Source organism: Polyergus mexicanus, unplaced genomic scaffold (genome assembly GCF_030449975.1).
Source record: "Polyergus mexicanus isolate NDT 795.1 unplaced genomic scaffold, iyPolMexi1.0 SCAF_11, whole genome shotgun sequence".
NCBI lineage: Eukaryota > Metazoa > Arthropoda > Insecta > Hymenoptera > Formicidae > Polyergus > Polyergus mexicanus.
Genome location: NW_027223331.1, coordinates 10,286,138 through 10,309,165, shown reverse-complemented (window position 1 = coordinate 10,309,165; position 23,028 = coordinate 10,286,138). Strand labels below are relative to the sequence as shown.

Here is a 23,028-nt window from a genome sequence, read left to right as displayed (position 1 = left end):
TTGTATAAAATTTATCAAAGTTTATTATTCATACTACTATTTTTAACCGTATCCAAGAAATATCGATCAACAAAAATTAGCGTTACAAGAAAATTGTTGCGTTCACTTGTATTTTAATTTATAACAAGATACAAAAATATAATATAAAAAAGTTGTAGTTTCTTTTGTAAAATGAAAATTTTATACTGTCGTACTTTAGCTATAAATTGCGCTACACGCGGAAAAAAATGATAATAGCAGGCTACGCAAAAGAGATTAAAGGTTTAATTTAATTCTCAAAGAATGAATGTTTTTCCTAATAATAAAAATTATACTTTAGATTTTTTTTTTTTTTATATATATACAAGATAGGCGGGTATCACACACATTACCAAGATAATATATATAACGTATGAATGGCCCTTAATTTTTCCATCGAGACACACACACAAGCCGAAGCAAAGGTCGATATTTGAGCGTTACAGTCTCGCGAATGTGACACGTCCCGAGATCGATTTGCATACAATGAAACGGCCGGGCATTCAATATGGTTCGGAGAACATCTCGCGCGGCAAGCATGCGCGGGTAACGAGCGATTAAAGAAACATTAACGCGTTACAAAACCGCATTGAAAAAAGGCGGCGGCGGCGCGTTGATGTCATCGCCGAGTCACGATCGTGGATGCCGATTAAACGAATGCGTATGGAATACGATCGTGATACGGGGATGAACGACTTGGGGTGGTGTACGTATCGTGAGGCAGATGCTTTCCATGCGGGTCCTATCGTGCAGAGAGAGCACATTGATAAAATTGCCGCACTTCTCGAATTTATTTTTCACCTAGGGAGTTGAAAATAATTAGGTAAATAAGAAGCAAACGAATATCTATAAATAGTTTATTCCGTATTTACGGATTCTCGAATTAAAATTTAGTTTTCCTTCCTTATATAGATCAAGTTTTTTTTATCAAAGAGCATATTAAATTTTTTTTTTAAATTTGTTTTTCATATAAAAAATTATACTAATATATGTTGCTGCCTGGCTCTTAACTCTTATCTGAATCTTTGAGACTTTGCAAGAATTGATAACGATTTAACGAAAGGAGGGTTTAAACTTTAACGGAATTATAATTTAAGGATCATAATAAAATTTGAAGCTAAATATTAAAGTTATAATAATGGAACGCAGATCTAATGAAGCATTACGGTGTTCGGTCCAACTACTTTCGGATTATATTCCGATAGAATACCGATCGATTGGTAACGATAGAAACACGTAACGTTAAGATATCGATGTCAAATATTTTCTCTCCCCTCCTTTTCCCTTTTCATAATTCATTCAATTATTGCGAAAGGATATTGTTGCAATCAAGTCGATAGCTACCCGCGGGAGCGTCATGGCGGAAAGTCTTCTTGTTGACGTAATTTGCTCTAAACTAACTCACGATCAATAGAAACTTACTTCGCTGCACGAAGCCCAAGATATCGAACTAACTATGTTTCTACGCCCTAAAATTATCCGTTACACGAAATAGGCTAAAAGAAAATTCAATTAAACTAAATCTTTCATCACATGCGTAAACGTGTGCACTCGTAAACAAGTGCCAAGAAAAACAATCGTCGATTCTAGTGGAGCTGATTTTTCTTTTATTTTTATAATTTCTACGATTATTGATTATTGGGTATCGGATATTTTATTTTATTTCTTGCAACCTTTGACTTTTGGACTACAACTTTGTAACTTTGACAATCTGAAACTATCGCGATAATCATACATTTCTCATAGTTTCATTTTCTCTCAATTTCGGAAATATTGTCTGTTAGAAATTGTTAGAATATAAATGCTTTTATTACTTTTCCCTCTTGTCATCGATCTACGAGATTTCGATTCGTCATAAAATAAATAAATAAAACGCTTGCAATCCGTTAAAATATATGTATTCGATATGTGCATGAATCATTCGAAATGCCTTCCTTATACATTAATAAGAGCAGATGCATGTGCGACAATATGGAGGTCGTCGTACGGGGCTGCCGAACTTTTTGTTCTACGTAGTCATCGCTTCGCTTTTTGGCAAGGACGGGGTGGTTGTTTCTGCTATTTTTGCGAGGGTTTGTAAAACTTTCGAGCGTGGTGCACGTGTGTCGTCTGTGTATACGCATTCGCAAAAATTGAACATATATTACGGGAGAGAGGTTCAGCTTTTTAACGCGCTCTCTAGTTTATTTTTATAAAATTTTTTCAAGAACTTTATTCCTCTCTCTTTTGTATCTTTTCTAATTTTCAATGATAATTAGCGTCAATAATATATCAAAACATTAATGAACATCGCATCTATTAAATGATTCTTTATATTGTTCTCTTTATATTCGAAAGCTTTCTCTTAAAGCTTTTAAGTTTTTCCGACATGCGTGTATGATAATTTCTTTAACTTTTCCGCATTTTTTGACAATTTTTTTTCGACTCGTTTTCCTGTTTAATAGGAAAACGATAATAATGTTGATCGACTATACAAATCGTCGTGATAAACGTATGCAACTCTAACACATATACATATAATACCGACACGATACGTCATCTTTCTATTCTCGGAGAAACTAATTGTTCTAATTAAGAGGATTGCAGCTCCGGAATAACTTGACGGGTTTATATTTGTCCGACGAGAATTGTTCCCATGTCGCTTATTCACTACTACTTTTCCACGATCCGATATTATTTCAAGAATGACATTGAATCCTCCTTAATCTTTCTAATGGAAACTCACTTATAGAGAGGAAAAGATAGATATATCGATGGTATTTGTTAATAGTTATACGCGAGATGTAACGTTTAAAATTTAAATCTTTATAGTTTATCCAAATACAATATTTTAGTAATTGAACTCGAATTAATATTTGTCAAGAGCGATTTATTGTAATGTAAAATATCGTTCGCTGTCGGAACTCACTTGGGCAGAAATCGTGAAGCATCAGAGCGCGGCGCGGTTTCTTTTTCTTTGCATACGTGGCGATCTGGTTACCAACGGGGAGTTCGAAGAGAAAAATAGACGAGATCGTGGACGAAGTGCGAACGACCGCGGGGTGTCCACGAAGGAGGCGACTAATGAAACAAGCCCGAGAGAGGGGAGAAATGGAGAAAGCCGTAGGGGACCGTATACCATCGCTTCACAAAGTGTGAAGTAGTGCCGCTCTCGAGCGAGAAGATGATCGGAGGATGAAGAAATAGGAAGTCGAAGGAGGATGGCGAATGCGCGGCGAATAGGGAGACAACGTCCCGTCTCCCTCCAAGGACGAATTCCGCGATAAAATGGAAATGATTCGCGGAGAGATGAGGCTGTTCGCACAGGGACGACTCGTTACAAATCTCGGGAATTTCGCGAAATGTATAAATGAGGGATGTCTTCATTGCGAAGACCCCCTGATCCGATTGGGTGCTAGGGCGCCGAAGTAAAATGATGGAGAGAAGGGAGTAGAACAGACGAAAGGGCAACCTATCCCGAGAATGACTCTCCCTACCTTGCTCTCTTTCTCTTTCTTCGTGGGAAGAAGAGAGTAGGAGTAAGAAGCGGAGGAGAGGAAGAAGGAAGAGGAGGACGACCACCTATACAAAGATCTACACGGCCAGTGGGAATGGAATGCAGGTACGAGTCTAGTCCTCTGCTCGACTCCCGCTTCCTTCTGACCAGCCACCCTTTCATCCTTCCTCTTTCTTCCCGTCTCCACCACAGACGTTTCTTCTTCTTTTTCTTCTATACTTCTCTTTGGCATCCACTGCCGACCACGATGTTGCTCACCGAATCATCACCGTGTTCTACCTTTCTGCTCGCTTAACCATTTACTACTACATTACTGTGCGTGTCTGTTGGACTACTACTACTACTATTACTACTACTTTCGACTGCTGCTACTGCTACTAAACTATTACTACGTACACACGCGATTTCATTACTATTTGCTCTCTTCGTTTTATTTTTGATACATCGATTAAGTATCAATTATTAGATTTTAATTTGAATAATATAACTTTTACAAATTTATTTGCGATTTGAAGCAAGAGATTTGCAATTCTCGCTCAATTTTTCATGCTCTAAATGATCGATCATTTCGAATAGATCAAATAGTTCCATCATTAGTTTGAATTTGAAATCTTTGAACCGTTTCTACTTCGATCGCGCAATTCATTCGAATCTGAGCTTGCGGACTATACGGCTTGGAATGCGCTCCATGTGCGGCCCTGTCGAGGGAGAGACGTAGAAGCAACTAAGACCCATACCTAGCATCAGTTTCGCGCTCGTCTCGCATCGTGGCTCGTTAGTTTATAGCCTGTGCGAGTCCGTGAATAGGTACACTTCGTAGCTATCGCGTCGTTGATAACCAGCCGTTTATTCGCCCCAAATATTTATAAATACGTTCGGCCAAGAATCCCGAGAAAAAATGACGCGCTCTTCGCATTTACGAGAGGGTAATGTAATCGTATGGTAATTTCACAATGAAACGACGTGATCGGCGACGTCGGATAAAAAATCAGAGACGTTTGTGGTTCCTAACGAGATAGCAAACTTTAGGGATCAAACTTTAAAAGTTCTTATTATTAGAATTATTTTATCATCAATTATCTATAAGAGAAATCAATAATCGTTGAAATTACATTTAACTTTTTCATCCCAAGTCATCAAAAATACATTTAATTTATTACTTATTAATTATAAATGTGAAAAAATACGTCTAATTTGTAAACGGTAAAATCGTTCAATGACATTAGAAACGATGCTCGAAATCCCGGCGATCCATATATACATCATCAAGCTTAAGAGGATTAAGGCAATTTTGCCTTTACAGAGGCGATGTACTGGCGAGGAAAAGAGTCAACGTGCGTCACGCCAAGATGCGAGAGCACTTTTACGATCTCAATCGTACTAAATGCGCCGATAAAGAGGCCGTGACGAGATATCTCGTCGTTCGCTCGTTTAGCGCATCCCGGCGCGCGCGTACGCAAGCATGCGTGCGTTTCGCATATTTTATTGCGATTGGGCTTGCGCGATCGCAGACGGCACGGGAGATCGTCAATCGGGCCTCCTAGGTGTCACGAAAGTGCAAGAAGTGAGAGAACCGTCAAACGCGGATGAGACATTATGCGCGCACACGTGCGAGATAAACTGCAACAGGATGCCGACTGTCAAGACTCGTCTCTGCCGGGTTCTGTCTGGTTATTATCCCCGGATACCGCTTGCTGCATTACACTTACAAGAAGCATACGGCATACGGTATATATATGTATATGTATGCATGTTGTCGCGAAACAACTTGTATCGTGCCGATATTATCCCTTCGATATTAATTGCATTGCATGGGAAAACTTGAATTTATACGCTTGAGAAGTATAAAAAATATTGCAATTTAAATAGAAGCAATTACGATAGTGCAATAGCTACGTCTATTATTTATATGCCCTGAGTATGAAACAAGTTTTCAGTTTTCAAGTTTTGTATATTTTCATAGATAATAACCTTCGTCTATACGCAAACAAGAGTATTATGGCGGATATTTTTGGAAAGTGCACGTTTGAATCGAGGTTTGTGGGACACGAAGACAAAGTAACATTTTATTTCGTCGTTGCTATTTAATGTGACAATCATATATATTAAACTAGGTAAACTGCCGAGACACGATATTTATTCGACCTGAAAGATTAAAGCGTTGAATTAAATGTAAAGCGAGAAATATATACGTGGATTTCATTTTTATTCGCGTCGACGTTAAAGCGTTTCATATTCTGGCACAATAACGTGCACAGTCGCTAGATGCATTTGTTTCATCGCTTTATAAGCATAAATCGTCACGAAACATATCTTGGCGTATAGAAAATGGATAGAGACATTGGTAGATAATACCTGGAAATTGAACAACGCGGAGCATTCGAAGAGCTTCAATTATCGATCGTTATTATAATTTATCGATAATCTACATGAATAATAGGACACGCTTATCTTCGTATATCAATACCTATACTATGTCACTGTCGGTCTATGCAACTTTTAAAAGGTAGACGACGATCGCTACATAATGGATTAGATCCAATTCACGTACACGAACCTTGTGTGTTTCTATTCCTTTTAATATCGTACCGTGTAACATAATATTTTACAGAATCATTCTTTACCCCTGTACGTTAAAATAAGCACGATAGGTTCTTAAAGATTCAAATAATATCACCAATGATTTTCTTCATAATAAAGAAGGGGCGGTACACATTACGTAACATTTCGTAGATTTTGCAATTATAATTCCGATTGCCTTTAAACCGTACTTTCCTTATATTCGTAATTATTCATGAATTCGGAGCGGCAAATATTTTCAAAGCCATCGACACCGGCAATCGAGAAAACGAGATAGAGCGGAACGAGCAAAAAAACTAGAAAAAAAAAAAAATGAAATCGTTTGTCTCGGATATGATGAAATTCTGAAGAACTTTCACGAAGAGAGGTCCTCGATTTCTTCGCTTGCAGCAGCACCCCGGATCACGAAGATCGATCGTTGTTATTCGCGATCGTTAGCACGGGTCACTGCATTCGGGTCGAAGGAAGTTGAAGTAGAATCGAAGTAATCGCAGAGGTTCTCAGCGTATCGTATCATTTTACTCTCGATTACGGATTTATGAATCAATGTCACGCTAGACTTTAAAGGATTGACATGGTTTTGTTAAAAAAATAAGGATAAACAAAATCTAAAAATTTTTCAAAATTTCACATCTTTTTATAAGGTTTTCATTTTTAGACGTTTATATGTTTGGAAATTCAATCATCGTTAATATTCTTGTTTTTTTTTTCCAACAAAAAGTGTTATTTGATATCAGTTACATTCCATTAATGCTCGAATACGCGTAAAAATTTGTAAACATTGTAAAGGATCACGTGGTTATTTTAATGCGTCTGGATTCGAAGAGAAAACGAGCTGCGGGACCTTGGCATGATTTCCTCGAGAAGTCTTGCTTTTTTATAAGCTGGGCGTCAAGAAATGGCCTGATCTGTTTCTCGCGCGATAACAAAGTTGTAAAATCTTTCGTTTGTAAGCTTTCGTGTGAACCCGATGATATCTTTCGAGGAAGCGATGGGGCATCATTGTTTTCCGCATTCGAATAAATTTTGTATCAACAATTTTATGTGGATATTTCACAAGGAATCGACAAGATTCTATGCCGAATTGCAAGTAAACTTTTTTCGGGACGAAAAGTCAGACTATTCAAGCTTTATTGATTTTACGATTGGGATATTGATTTTAATTTCGACAATTAAGTTTATTTTCAACAATTTTAATAAGACAGAATATTAATAAATTTAATTTCCTCTTGAGATTCGAGAAAAAGATTTCTTTATTTCGATAGAAATTTATTTACTTAATCATCAAAATACCTAATGTCGATTTGACGAAGATTACGGTAAATAACGGTAAAAAGTTTTTACTAAGAGAAGATCAATGTTTAAAAATTTAATGTTTATGGCGAGATTTATGAAACGTATAAGCGAAGGAACGTTATTACTTGTATAAACATGCATAGTGTAATCGCACACGGGTAAAGTCGATGCGGGTATTATTTTATGATTGCCAGCTTTTTTTACTACAATTTGCTGCATCATGACGATGAATTTTTATCGGAAACTTTTACCGAGTGTTCAACAGTTTTTTAATCATTATCATATATATGGAGGTACCCATAGTCTGCGAGTAATTAATGATTGTAAATAATAGCTTTCTGACAAATCTCTCTCTCTCTCCTCCCCCCCTTTCTCTTAACGACAAAGAGAAAAAAATGACAATATATTCATATTCCTTAGTCAATTTCGCGGTCTCATTTTATATTTAGAATTTAGAATTTAATTGAATCGCGAGGTGTCAGATTTAAGCCACAAAAGAGGAAATAAATGAGTAAAATTATGGCCTTCGGTTAATTTTAGATGGTCTTTGCTTCATCAGTATTTTAATTTCCAAGGCTTCCAATTAGTTACAAAGAGGGACGTTAAGCAAAATTAATAGTGGAGATAAAACGAGCAACTTTTATATATATATATAAAACTCCAAACTCTAGCTAAAACATTCATCATTAAAAAATAATATGATAGAAGAGACGACATTTTCTGTCTCGTAACCACGTATATTTCTCGGCTAGAAGGCTTTCGTGTTTCGGAATGATTGCACGAATATCGTCGCGGGATCACCGCGCTCATCGACGAACGCGGTGTCGATCGCGTAATGGTATCGAAGAGGAATGCGCTCTCGATATATCGCGCGTAATGTACACGCGCGTGTGTAAAATGAGGCTGTACTGTAGATGTATGTGCGTAACGGCACGTTAGTGCATCAGCCGTGTGTATGTATTAATGTGTATACACCGTCCATAGTCCCGGCGTGGGACCAAAGCGACACAAAAAGTCGCACGGCGCGCAGCGGCTCTCAGACGATACGACGTAAAGCTCGCCTTTAGGCATACACGGGAACTGAATTGAAACTCATTGAAGACAAAATGTAGAGATATTATCACGCTTCTCGGCGACAAAGTCATGTAACGAAGACGAGGTGAATGGGAGATCTTACTGTGTGATGGAAAAGTTTTGTAATTACCACGAGTTCTAATTTTAATTATGTCAAAACGTATATTAAATATTAATGATAGTTTTATATTTTATTGTGAAAGATATAATTAAATATATATTTTTTAAACAGAACAAACCTACACATATATGCGCGCGTTAATGTTTCCGAAAAAACTAAGATAAGAGGTTTTCGGACTGTCATGTATCAATATGTCATGCAGCGGTCCCAATGGGTTTCAATGCCTCGTGAGAAACATCCCACAATGTGTGCACTTTGTTGGAAAACTTGTTAAAGAGTGTCGTTTTTCATTCAAGCTTAAGCCAGAGAGCGGGCAGAAAAGATGGCGAGCTTGCCGCGAAATACTCAATGCATCGCTTAATGACGTTTGCTTTTCGAAAGAATTTGATTATTATACAGGGTGTTCCCGGGTTAAATTGGCCAAACTTAAAATATAAATTAAGGACCTTTAAAAAAAAAAAAATGTCCTGCTGAAATATTCTCGCAAATGCTCCTTTATAAAAATAACATTTAAAAAGTGCAGATCATCAGAAGCAATTTACAAAAAATTTATCCGTATTACAATCGTAATAATTTTAAGTATTAATATACTTGTGTAAAATTTACATCCGTGCAAAATCACAGTTATTAAGTCACATAATAATTATGAAAAGCAAGTGCAGCACATTTTGCAGCACAGAATTCGAAATGAGAGTTTGAAAATGAGAAACTTGATGAAAAGTGAATTATTTTCATGAACAAAGCTTACTTTTGAATTAATATCTTTAAATAAGCAAGCTTCTCGATTCTATAGAAAGGAAAATCCGAACATTTTCATCGTCGTCCTTCCTTATTCTCAGAAAATCTTTATGTGGATGGTTATTTTCGTATAAAAAGGATTACCTAAAATTCTTGGAAATAACTGAGGAAATAGTTTTTACAGCTAAATTCTTTTCACATGTGCATGTGTGAGTGGGTGCATATGTGTTATAAAAAAGAAAATTAATAAATAGTTTTAATTTTATGTAAGTTGGGACGACTTCGTACCGAACTGAAGAAATTTAAACGATCCATTAAATGTACGACAATCGAGTAATTGATTTGGTTTACTCTAAATTTACCAATGGAAATCTCGAGTAGCCTTCAGATTTAATTGATCTGTAATTTTCTGGCGTGAGATAATATTAAAGATAATTGTTATCGGAAAATTATGAGCAACTTAAAAGTATATATTTGAAAATCATTTAATAGTCATCCATATTATATATCTTGTTCTTATTGATAAAGATATTTCTGTTAATTCTTATTTTAGTTCGCCTCGACTTGCACATTAAAAATTCTCCGAAACAAACGCCGAAAGACGGCATCCTCGGATAGATAAAGAACCGCGTAAGATCTCGTTGCACAAAATACAATGGGGCACGAAGCAACGGACTCGCCGTTACACCGCTGCAAAATCCGCTGTACAACGAGAGCAGCTGGTGCGTCCCTTCGAGCCGAGGAGAAAGAAAGAGGGCACGAGCAGAGAGAAAGGAAGGAAGAAAGGAAGCGGCGTGTCGCAGAACGCGAGGTTCTACTACGCGAGGAGACCCTTCCTTTTCGGCAGTTTTCCGCTCTCAGTTCCTTCTCGAGTCGCGATAGGAGTGAAAGAAGAAAGAAGGGGGCCAGAAGGGTCCGAAAAATGGGGACCACGTCGCGGGCACGTGTCTCGATCAGGACATCTGCCGTTGAAAAGGACCCACTGTTACGTCCCCATTATATCGTTTACCTTAGCAGCAAGCCATCTCCCTTTCTCGCCCTTCTTCTTCCTCCTCCTCCTCCTCCTTCTCTCCCCCCCTCCCATTTTTTCCTACACAGCTCGCTTGCCCTTCGTCTCCTTGTGTCTAGGAACAAGCAGCTGCCCTTTTCCCTATAAAGCGGACTTACGCACCTGCCCTTCGAAGAGGATGACTGTTAACCGGTCTCGGGATGATCATCGTGACGTATTGCAGATCGACGAGAAAAAAGTGGGGTAACTTCAGTACCGAGATGATGCAACCGAAAGAAATACAAGGATGAAGAAAACATTGTAGTCAAGATTTTCAATTAACGATCGTTATATAATGTTTTTTTATTACATTCTTAAAAGATCGCATTAAAGAAAGAGAAAAAGAGAGAGAGAGAGAGAGAGAGAGAGCAATTAAGAGAGAGAAATGTACCTCAGACTGTGTCTAAAATCCATCTGACATCATATCTATAACTAGAGACAGAATTCTATTGATAATATTATGTGTCCTATATAAAACAAAAGATCGAGGTAAAATACATATAAAATATATATCGAGACACATACATTACGCGCCATAATGCATGCCACATGTATAAAATACTTAGTACATATAAAATTATAAATAGATTCCTGTCTTGAATTTTGTCACGAATATATTAGATCGTTTAAAGCTGCCTTTAAATATGTGCGTTACCATAATCATTCTGCTGATATTTTTTTTACAAAATAAATTATGATTATGGCAAATCATCGTTTCGATCTGTCGCTGTTACGTAACACCGCAGTCCGGAAATCGCATGTTAGTAGCACGTTCGGTCAAACGCGACACTTTCGTAGATGACAGAATATAACGAGCATCTATTCCGGGACGACGGACGTCGACCCGTAGACGACTCCCAGACTAGACGGTAATAATCAGGATGAGGTGTTAGCGAAAACTTTTCGGAGAAACTTACAAGCCGAGAGAGCGGGCAAGAATTTTATCCGCTATTCGCGTCCATTGTCAACATGTGTCGCGTATTATTTTTGTCGGTGAAATTTTTACATCATATGATGAGATGATGCATTTTCAAAAAATTGGTATAATATGGGCAAACCGTTAGAAAATTTTAATATGTAAAATTGGAATAAAAATTATACAATATTACTTACATGAGATATTATACACAATATACATATTTAATTAGCTGTTGTTTCTTTTTTATTCGATAAAAATTTTGGTTAATTAATTTTAATTCCTAATTGATAAAGTATGTAATATTTCTGAAATGTAATTAGAAAATGAGATGGAGAGAATCATTCTTTCATTTATATAATTACTGAAAAATCTTTCATCTTTTTACAAAAATTATATTTGATATATATTTTGATTTTTAAAGAAAAAAAAAAGAACATTCGTTTTATACATGAATCGTATTCCCCGAAAGGGGAGCACGGATATAATAAAAGCTAACATCAATTATGAAGACCATATATATATTAAACATATCACGAGAACTTTTTGGGATCATCAAGAGTATCCCATCCCGGATAAGAATTAAGAAAATATTATTTATGATAAAATCTATGTAACATGTACCATATAATGCAAGTATAACCATGGAAAATCACTATTGTGATTTATAAAACTATTACCAGTAATTTTACAGTATTAGTAGCTTATTATTATCAGTACAGTTCGTAAATAATAGCTATTTAATTTGTGTGCATGTTGCTAATGGTTATCTAATAGCTAGCTATTACATACTTTTATTATATCCATTTTTCGTCAGCCTATTTTATTATAAATTCATATAAGTCTTAGACATAGCAATTTGATTCAGATAATCTCGAAGGAAAAGCGTGAAATTTTATCGCGATCACGTTGCTAAAAAATAACGGAAGTTTCCGAAGCGTGATTCATGCGGGTCACACATGTGGAACACATGTTTTTGCCTAGAAAAATCATTTGAAGATAATTATATGAAAACAAAATAAGACTCACCGCATCGTTGGAAACCGCCAGTGGGCTGTTTTATTGCACGCACGTTGCACGCATAACGCACAATCTACAACCAGACAAAAAAAGAAAAAAAAAACCAACAATTAGAACGTAGGAATTATTACGATTGATAAATATGATAATTATGCACTGTGTAACGACGCCTCGCGTACCAAGAGCCTGTTACTGTATTAAGAAGCTGAAAAGGGGCGGCATTGTCGTCATTAGAATTCTAACCGAGCTCGTCCGCTTTCGAATGAACGACCCCTCGATAACGAAACGGCCGCGTGCACACATAGAAACGTACACACACATCCATGCACAAAGTAATACGCGCACGCACGAACGGAATACCTTGTAGGTACGAAAGGAAGCGAACTTCCTTCCTACGTCCGATGTCACGCGCACCACCGTTTATATAATCCATCCTGTGACGTCATGCTGTGTTTAATCCATTCATTACTCTGAACTGGCTCTCTGTCTCTGTCAGAGTCTGTCTCTTCTTTCTCGCTCCGGTACAATAAGCAGCGTTGCACACGCAGAAACCGACATTGACAAGCATAAAAGCATTGTGTATCGATACACTCTCTTTTTTGACGATGAAAAAACGATTGAAGAATTATGACGGTCATTTATCTCTCTCTTGAAAGTAGTATAAATATAGTTTTGAAAATCTTTTTGTTCACGAGCGCGTTGCTATGATTCTTAGGATAAAAGAGACACTTCGAACACTCTTTATATTCTATAACTATATTTTATATAGAAAATGCAAACTTTACATTCTACATATCTATATTAAACTTTTGCCGATGCTATGTATTAGCGTGGGACAACCCGTTCTGGTAGATGAATTTGAGTGGTGAATGATTCTGATACAAACGCAAATCGATTTGCAGACGAGATTTTTTTCTGTATACTTTCGTTATTCGCGAAGAGGCCGGAATCTTTGAGATCTTGAATCTTTCATTTCAACGGCAATAAATGTTTATATTATCAATTGAAAAGTGACGAATATTTTGGTTTTTATGACTTTATTTAAATGACGATTTGTTTCGGAAACTTTCGCGCGTTTCTCCTTCTTTTTTTCCCCTATACTATTAAGTTATAACTTATAACGAGAATTGATTAAATTATTTATTTGTTTAATGTATATTCCATCAGCCGATATAAATGGTTACTCACACGCGGCTTAAGCTCCGGATGCATGCAATTGCATTGCATATGTGTGTGTCATCGATTGATAAATTTTATTACGATATAATTAACTTTCAGATTTTAAGACTCATAATTATTCCATGGTATGATTAATTCTTTTGTGAGCTTTCGAATACTTTCTAAAATCGATATAGTATCGATTTATATACACTTCTTCTAATGCAACTGTGATAAAATTTTTGAAGTTAGATTTACACACACACACACACACACACACACACACATTATATCACTTATGTAACAAAAAATAAACGACAAATAAGATATATTTTTGCAAAATTAAATTTATATATAATATATGTATATTAAAAATATTAGTAGTAGGAGAGAGAGAGAGAGAGAGAGAGAGAGAGAGAAGTATTATTATTAGTAGTAAAAACGAATATTAATAATGGAATTTAATAAAGACTTGAAGCTACAGAAGAAATAATTATGACTTTATGAAATACGTCACATATATTTATGTACACGGAATATATTTGCAATAATGTAATAGACAAATAGACTAAGAATACGAGAAGAGAGTTCAAAAGAAACGTTTCGTAAGAGCCACAGTTCTATTTTCAGGCTGCACTTGCTAGAGTATGCGTGAGGAATATATCTGCAACTCCGCAATGAAATAACATATTCCGTGTCTTCGCTCTAGCATCACAACCTTCACTTACAAGCGTTATTAGCTCCAATGCGTTGCGCAGTCGTTGCATGAACGTGGCTTTAAGCCACGTTCATATTACATATATAATAACTCTTATTATATCCGATAATGTAAAAGATAATATTTTTTTTAATGAGCACGTGTTAAAAGTTTTTCTTGTCATTTATAGTCGAAAGCGAACTCCATAATTTCTAGCATTTAATTCGAGCAACACCTAGGTGTTGCTCGAATTAAACGCTAGATTGTAAGTCCGTCATTTATATAATCACCCAATTACGATTGTCACATAGCGAATGCCTATTATATAGATCGTGTTTTAATACGTTACTTTATTAGCGATTGCGACATAGTGTGTACGCGGCTTGCGACAGTGACGGCGACAACGTGTGTGGCGGGCACAGCTAGTGGGCGGGCATCGTACGGCAAACGATTCCGATAGAAGGCACCGGCGGTGTATACTCCACCGATTCACGCACACGCAGCGAAATTTCACCTTACGTACGTTGAAAGGATAATTGAAGCGATCGGGAAACGTAACCGGAAATGGTAATGCTCGAATAATACGTCAATAGCTCAGCAAAGTGTGTGCCTTCAAAGAAACCCGACTGCGATTATTCACCGCTGATGGATTTATTATTCGCATTTTAAACGACGATCAGCCGAATGGAGTCAAAGAAAAATATCCTTAAGAAGCGCAAAAAAATGCGTAATTATGATTGCATTGAGATACTTTCTCGTAAAATGTTGTTTCCTCGCATGCCAATTTTTTCATTTTCCATGTATCGATATGTCAAAATTTTTGTTCTATTATTTAACCGATGAAGCGTTATTTTTGTGCGCATGCATTTTTCTCTCAAATGATGTAAAAATAATTCTTTTCATATCTTCGAAAAATTCATCGATAATTATATGTAAATTTGTGAGGGAAGAGAAAGGGGAATAAAAGATTTGTCTCGGGAATGTAAGATTAAATGCGACCGTAAAGAAACCGTTATTTCTTTTTAAACGCTTTTAATTTAGCCTCATTGCATACATGTTATTATTATGTACAATTTAGAGTCCTAAAGTACCAGCGTACTCGTGCAACACGATAATTAAGCGATATCGACAGACGCTCGCGAGAGTTCTCCCTCCCCTTTTCTACGTACGTCAAGCGTCGAATAACACTGTTCGTAGTTCGGGATTAACCCGCGTCGTGACCTTCGATACGATCGAAAAAGCCGTTCGAGGATATCGAATCGCGCCGCGTCGGGCGACATCCGGCCCCGATTGTCGACGATGCGATGGCGAACGTGAATGAAACTCGGCCTGGTGAACGCGAATGGGGAACACGCGCTGGATGCATGCGTTTAAAGAGATCTCGGAGCACGGCGTTAACACGAAGCGACACAATCATGCGTGTGCGAGCGATAGCGCCGCGACGTTTTCCGAAGCACGATAACGCGCCGTTGAAAAATTGTTGACCGTTAAGCGATACCGTCAGCCGACTTTTGAAAGCGAATTATCATGTATCAACGAGTTGCTCTAGTATCATTTTTCGTAGACTTTGTATACCCGTCGTGAAAAATTAATTAATTTTAATAAAAAGCTTTTTTTATTTTTTAAAGTGCAAAAGGATGCAATCTTATGATATTCAAGAGATACGTAGAGTATAGATGTGTATAGTATTTAAAATGAATATATTATTTCTTTTTTTTTTATATCTCGAAAAACGAGAAAAATAAGAGAAACGATTGTACAATGAAATACTAATAATCAATCGTAATTGAATATTGAAGCAATAAGAGAAGATGGAAATAACTGCGGGCAAATCGACGACTAATTAATCCAGCGCACAACTTATTTACGTTGAAATGGCAAATTAATCTTGTATTGCCGTGAAATAATTTCTGGAGTTTAATTTCGATTTCGCGTTTACGCGTCAATGACAGATTTCATTACCGCGACGAATGGTAGCACTGAGACGTAATTATAATTAGCAGTATCGAGTGTAATCATAATTAGCAGCAACGGTCTGCTCGTAATGGACAATATATTTGCCGCGTGGTCTCGCGTATGACGTAATACCACAGTGCTCCCCGGCAGTCGATAAGAATTCTGACGCCTCCATTCAGAGACGAGAAACGGGAGAAGAATGAAACCTTCGGAGGCAAACGGAGCGAGTACGGGTGATGAGGGGTAGGCAATCGGACACTGATACAAGAAGGGGTGATTACGAAATCGAGAGCTGTGAACGCGATTCTTCTGCCCGAGAAATCTTGTACTCTCTGGCGCCTCCGATAAGCGATTTTTTTTTTCCTGCTATATATATTGTACATACGAAGATGCTATCGTGATCGCATGAAAAACGCGTACGAGTCACAGTTCAACGAGTTGATTTTAACACATGGACATCCAGCTTTTTGTGTAACACAAGCACGGAAGTATATATGTATGTACGTGTGTGTGTGTATATATATATATATTTGTAAATAATATTTACTGGTATTATATCTTTCTGGTATTATTTTAAAATACTATGTCCCGTAAAGCGTCGAATGCAATGAACAATATACATGATGTTAAATAAAGATTCTCGGGGAAGTTATTATTAAAAAAAATTTAAGAAAATTCTGAACCATTTTTCTTTTACACCGCTCAATATATAATTCTCTGATTTCTTTTAATGCTCCTTTAATTTAAACAACAGATAACATCAGCTTATAAAGGGGACAGACTCGTAATTTTAATTTTACTTATTTCATCGCGCTGTGCCTTTATAAGCGACGAAATAAACACCCACGTTCGCATCCTACGTTACGCAATATTGTCTCTCGACCGTACGCAAATTTACGGCAAATTCCCTATATTCAACGTAGATACATACATGTGTACACGCATTACAAGTGTATTTACGCAACAGGCCGTACATGCTTGACGCAGGTGGCGCTATGACGCAAACGTTTTATCGGTTATTCGATTGTGCCTTGTTAGATAACAGAACCGACGAACAAAATGCGGATGCTCCAGTAAATTATACATATCATACTTGTAAGTTTTCCTGTCATACATAATGACTTCAGGTTGCCGTTCTCCTCTTCCCTTTCCCCGCGTTATAATTTTTATATATCCATCAACAAGATATCACTGAAATTTAAGATAATTAAATTGTCCGATGGTATGTATATTAAGAGCGCAAGTTTTTTTTCTAATAATATCTCTCTACATTAGTAAAACAATTCGTAGTTGTTCATCTCCGTCGAGTTGCGCTTATCGGTGTATCGTAGGCGAACCGGAAAGAGTTATGAGATTGGTAGGAGTCGATATCTCGCAAACAACGCGGGCAACGCGCCGAAACTAATTCCCGACTTGGATGTAGGGAGCATACACAGACTTTAAAAACGTCTCGATCTCATCCGGTCAACCCTCTTCGGTTCTTCGAATATCGTCGTTAAACCACAGACAATACGTATTACATGTATGCATCTACTTACAATAGAAAACGGATCCTCTCTCCGGCGCGAGATCCATGAAGCATCGAACGAGATTTAATCTGACTTTAGTAAACGTAAAATAAAAAAATTATAATTCGACATGATAATATACCATCATCATTAATCATTTCCAGGCGCAAGTCTAAAAAATGTATATCTTTTAATACGTTCATTCCAAAGCGATGAACATTATGGCACTATCGAAGGCGTAGTTGGCAAGGAGAAATGATGTCACGACCGGAAACAGGGCGCGCGTGTGTATGTGCAATATAAATTCATAGAGACGTGAGTGCGTGACCCAATTATTAAAAAAAAAAAAAAAAAAAAAAAAAAAAAAAAAAAAAAAAAAAACATCGATCGTATAATCGAGTAAAGGGTTAGCTCACTTTTTTTTTTTTTTAAGGAAAGTTCTATAAAAAACTAATGAATATAACTTTATATTATCTTTCTTAATGTAAAATTGCGGTTTATGTTATATCCTCTGTTGCGTAATGAGGTGCTTAACCATAAATTTAATATTGCAAAGTTTCATAAACATAATAAATAAAATTGCTAATATTAGCTTGTGTTTTTTTACTTATTACACACATGTACGCGTGATATTCATTTATATTAATCTGAGTAAGGATGTGTAAGAATATTCATAATTATGCGTGGTTGACCACGTGTCGACAGTCAGTACAATCGTCATGATCGGCAGTAAATATCGGTGAATACCGATTTTAGTGTCTTCACCCAATCATGCTTTGTGGTCACATAATAATAATTGTCGTGACAGACACATACTCAACACAGATTATTTAGGAAATTATTAAAGAAATATAAAGGAGACAATACATCGTTGTCTTTGAATAACTTTAATTTTATCGAAATGTTTTCTATCGTATGAGATGTGTCATTTAAATAATATTGAAATTCTTAGAACATTTGATGTTCAACAAAATTAAAACACGCACAACGCGTTTTTATAAAGAGCAAAATAAAATAATTTCATACATGTGCGTGTTTATATGTACAAAATAAAAATTTGTTTCGTCATTCATTATATTGATATACAAACGTTACGCATAATAGTTATTCTAATTGTAACTTTTATAAATATATTTTATCCAAATTATTTGGCAAAAGAAAGAGAAACTCTACTTACAATTAATAAATAACTGATAATATCTATAATGATTGTTACTAAAATAATATTTTTTATATATGTCAGTGTCTCGTATTAATATTAAATTTACAAATGCAACATCGTCGTAGTATCCGTATAAAAAAGATCGACGAGACAACCTCGATCTTCGAAGGACGGTTATTATGGCATTAAAGTGTGGGAAAAGAGCGTTCGCTATATAGTAAGAATGAAGAGTCTGCGGTTCATTCATGGCCAGTATCTGAATGAAGAAAGGGCAAGAGAGAGAAAGAAGAAAAACAGAGAAAGAGAGTGAAATATATGTATATGATTTTATGTACACATATACGGACATATATGCATACTTATGTGCAAGTATTCACACAGCAACAGCATAAATAAATATTCACGCGTGTATGTGTAACGTATCGCGAAATATAGGAGAGCTAATGAAATTCGAGCATATCGAAAAGAAGCGATTTTTTAGCTACATCATTGCCTAAATATAATTTGTTATATTTGATGAACGTGTTAATGATATTTATAATTTCTAATTTTAAAAATTATACGCAATATTTAAATGTATTATTATGAAGAGAATGACCATGTATGTGTCTGTATATTTCAGTATACATATTATATACAAGATATATTAACATGCATCTCTTCTCATAATTCTTGTGATTAAATCCTTCATTAAAATTAAGATAGATATTCCGAAACATCTCCTGTATATATACTCTCTCTCTCTCTCTCTCTCTCTCTCTCTCTCTCTCTCTCTCTCTCTCTCTCTCTTCCCCTCTCTTTCTTAAATATTGCTTAGAAAAGCTCAGATATATCATTTCATAAGAGCATATTAAACACACCTACTTTGATAAGTAAAAACAAGGAAGATTATTCTTCTAAAAAAAATTCAGATATTTAAATCTCCTTATAGTTTTCTGCTGATCTTCCAGCATAAAGATCGCATAAAAGATCCTAAAAGAATTTTCATCTTTTAGGTGCTAGTTTATTTACAACTGAATAAAATTAATGGATATAATAAATTCTCAAAAGCAATCTTGTCAAATTTCTCATTTTAAATTATTCATGCTATTTCTTTATATTTATAGAAAGAGAATGGAGTCTTATCGAACTTCTTTTTGCTTAAATTGCGTAAGATTTTTATTTTTTCTACAAAAGCTTTTAGTAAATTATAGTTAAAAAAAATGTAGAATAACTTTAAGCGCTTTTTTCGCCGCTTATGATTATTTACTACAAGTCATCGAAGGAAGAAGCGCGAACGGCGGATTCACCTGATGTGGTCGGGAACCTTAAACAGCGGGAAACAGTCTGCTCGTTATATAACGGCGCGTATGTAAAATACTCACACATTCGATATACACACTGTCGCTTAGGTACTCTACGGGACGTCTGTAAAAACCCACTATGATGGCGCATTGTGAAGCGAGCCGGCTATAAAAAGCGCCGCTAAGCCGCTCGTAAAACACGGCAAAAACTCGCCAAATAAAGTACGCGAGAGAAGCGAGGAGAGAGAGAGAGAGAGAGAGAGAGAGAGAGAGAGAGAGAGAGACGAAGGAGAGATATACCTACCTACGTCCGGCCTCTCCGACTGGAACCAACCACCGCCACCTCTCATCTCGTCGGCGGCAAGCACAGACCCGAGGAAGTTTGACCTCCATTATTTCCCCGCATTCCACGAAACATTGACCCATCATCCCCGCCGTAATATCCTACCGAATCTCGCGTTAAAGATCCCGATGCTATTTTCATTCAAGGTAAAATGTACAAGCCTTAATCCTTTCCTTTCTCGATCTGCTATTTATTAAAATATCTCTTTCATTATATTCGTGTAATAAAAGCAAATAGAATAAAACATATCGCTCTATGGTTTATGGAAAATAAAATGGAAAATTGAATAATTTATGAAAAAAGTAAAAATCTTCCATTTTTTTTTTTCGTTTCATTTATTTATACAAATAATTTTTAGTATGTGATTCCAAGACTCCGAAAAGATAATTTAGTTAACGTGTATGCAATATAGAGTTAATTTAACAATTTCCGTAGCAAGAACTGACGTGTGAGATCGCGGGAACGCGAGGTAGGTTTTTTTTTATCGTCAACGTGCTCCTAATTAATCTCCGCTCGACTTTGCGCACGTACTCGCGGAGAAAATCGCAAAATTAATGTGCGAACTTCGATAGCGCGCTGTTCGTACGGCAAATAGTCGGATTGGAAATTTAAAGCGAGAGAGCCATGCGAATTTCCGGCCAACGATAATTCGGCCCGATTGAGCACCGCTGCGTGTGCCTCGAAGGAGTTCCCACGCTGCTTCGCGTCACACATAGCTAAATCGCGGCTAAATACGATGATTCGTCGTGCTGGTCCACGAGCCCTAGAACTCTGTTGATTGGATGATCCGACAACTGATTACGAAGGAAAGAATAAACGCGCTACTCACGTATATATACATATATGATCGTTTTTAATGTGTGCATGCCTCTATCCCTTTCTCTTTCTCTCGTTGCTATTTTCGAGACGCAATAGTAACTATGCCAAAGAATCATTGATACACACCCTTTTCACGTATTTAAATTTTTAAAAATTTTTATATAATATCAATTCATACGATTTTCTATGCAATAAACACTATGAAGTGTATTTATTGTGGTGGTTTTATTGTCAGAAATAAAGATCAATTTTTTGGGGAGAGATATAAGTATTATGATTTCGTGGTTACATAAAACTTCTCAAAATTGCGTAGATTTCACTGCGTGATGTTGCTAATTTGGTTACTGGCAACACACACATTGAACACGACTATGAATAATTTTGTTAGGATCTGATTGCTGCAAATGTTTATATAGGTGCTAGAGCGATCATTGTAAACATCGGTCGTTAGCACTCTTCATAAGTAGTATTGTTGTAAATATAATAAAAGATCACAAAATACGAAGGTCTAATATCCGTTCGTTTAAAGAAAATGTCAGTTAGAGAATTCCTGCAGTTACAAGCAAGTTTCAAACAAAAATATATGTACTACATACAACGTACGTGGGAACCGTGTTCGGTTATCTTAACAACAGCGATACCGTATTGTTATGACCGTCATCGCCTCTCCCCGCCTTTCGGAAAATAATAATCGTCTAAGAAATTTTTTGTCACCGCAATTTTTGACTACGCTTAAAGGAGTTAAAAAGTTAGTTAAACAAAATATTCATGAAATATATTAATACATATATTTTGCATTCTTAGATAAGTACTTCATTTTTGTCTTTTTATGCAACGTTGGCAATATTATTCATCTTGTTTGTTCTCCGTATTTATTTCTTAATCGTTATAGATAAATTACTATTGAAACATTCTTTATATTTGATAATTAAAAAAAAAAAAAAAAAAAAAAAAAATATTAATTTGAAAGAGAGAAAGAGAGTTATTGGCTTTCAAGATCCATTTGTTCAATTCGCTAGCATATATTCTGCGAATCACGGAGCATACCCGCATGCACTTCTCCCTTTGATTCAACCTAGCAATAAAGTTGCTGGCTTCGTAAATACATCTATTCCCTATCTCTTATCGGTGTTGCGGGAAATAAAGTTATTATTACACGCAAATTATTTTTATCTATTTATGATGAAATACTGAGCATTAATCACTTTTAGTAAAAGTCAAATGCATCAATTTCCCCGAAATGATGTTGCAGCATCCGAGATATTTCTCATTCAAATATCTCAAATAAAAAATTTTCCATGATGATGTCAATTCTAAGAAATGCATTACGAAATATATTCCCACGCGAATATATTTCGTACTTTTCTATAAATGCATATCTGTAATTCTAATATTTCTTCTTTATGGAAGACACCTTTAATTTTATACAAAAGAAAGAATTCTTTTTTGCCTCTGTTATAAAACTTGTAATTATCTAATCTTTCACAAAAGTAGGATATTATAAAAAATAAAATAAAAAAAGGAAAATACTAAATAATTTGATTTAATAAATTTAAAAAAATGAGAAAAGAGAGTTAGAGAAAAATAATGAGACATTTCGGCGAAGCATTCCGTGCTCACGTGGACATGCCCAGCGCGTCGGAGAACGAACTAGAAGAGAGAAAGAGACGGGAGAAGGGAAGAATATGTGCGTGTGGAAGAGAGAGGAGGGTAAGAGGGGAGATATTCGTGCGTATGTGCACGCGAGTGAACGAACGAACGAACGAACGAACGAACGAGAGAGAGAGAGAGAGAG

At 36.1% G+C, this 23,028-nt stretch overlaps 1 long non-coding RNA gene across 3 annotated transcripts in view; it reads right to left on the bottom strand.

Annotated features, from left to right (window-relative positions):
- The window catches only part of LOC138937697 (uncharacterized), a 39,494-nt gene that overhangs the window by 4,981 nt on the left and 11,485 nt on the right, over window positions 1–23,028 (bottom strand). For 2 of the 3 annotated variants that reach the window (XR_011447552.1, XR_011447554.1), the window contains exon 3: window positions 12,317–12,380. This is a non-coding gene — a long non-coding RNA (uncharacterized lncRNA). Of the gene's footprint in view, window positions 1–10,735; window positions 11,234–12,316; window positions 12,381–23,028 lie in introns of those variants that run through there. The other variant, XR_011447553.1, reaches the window with a different exon arrangement.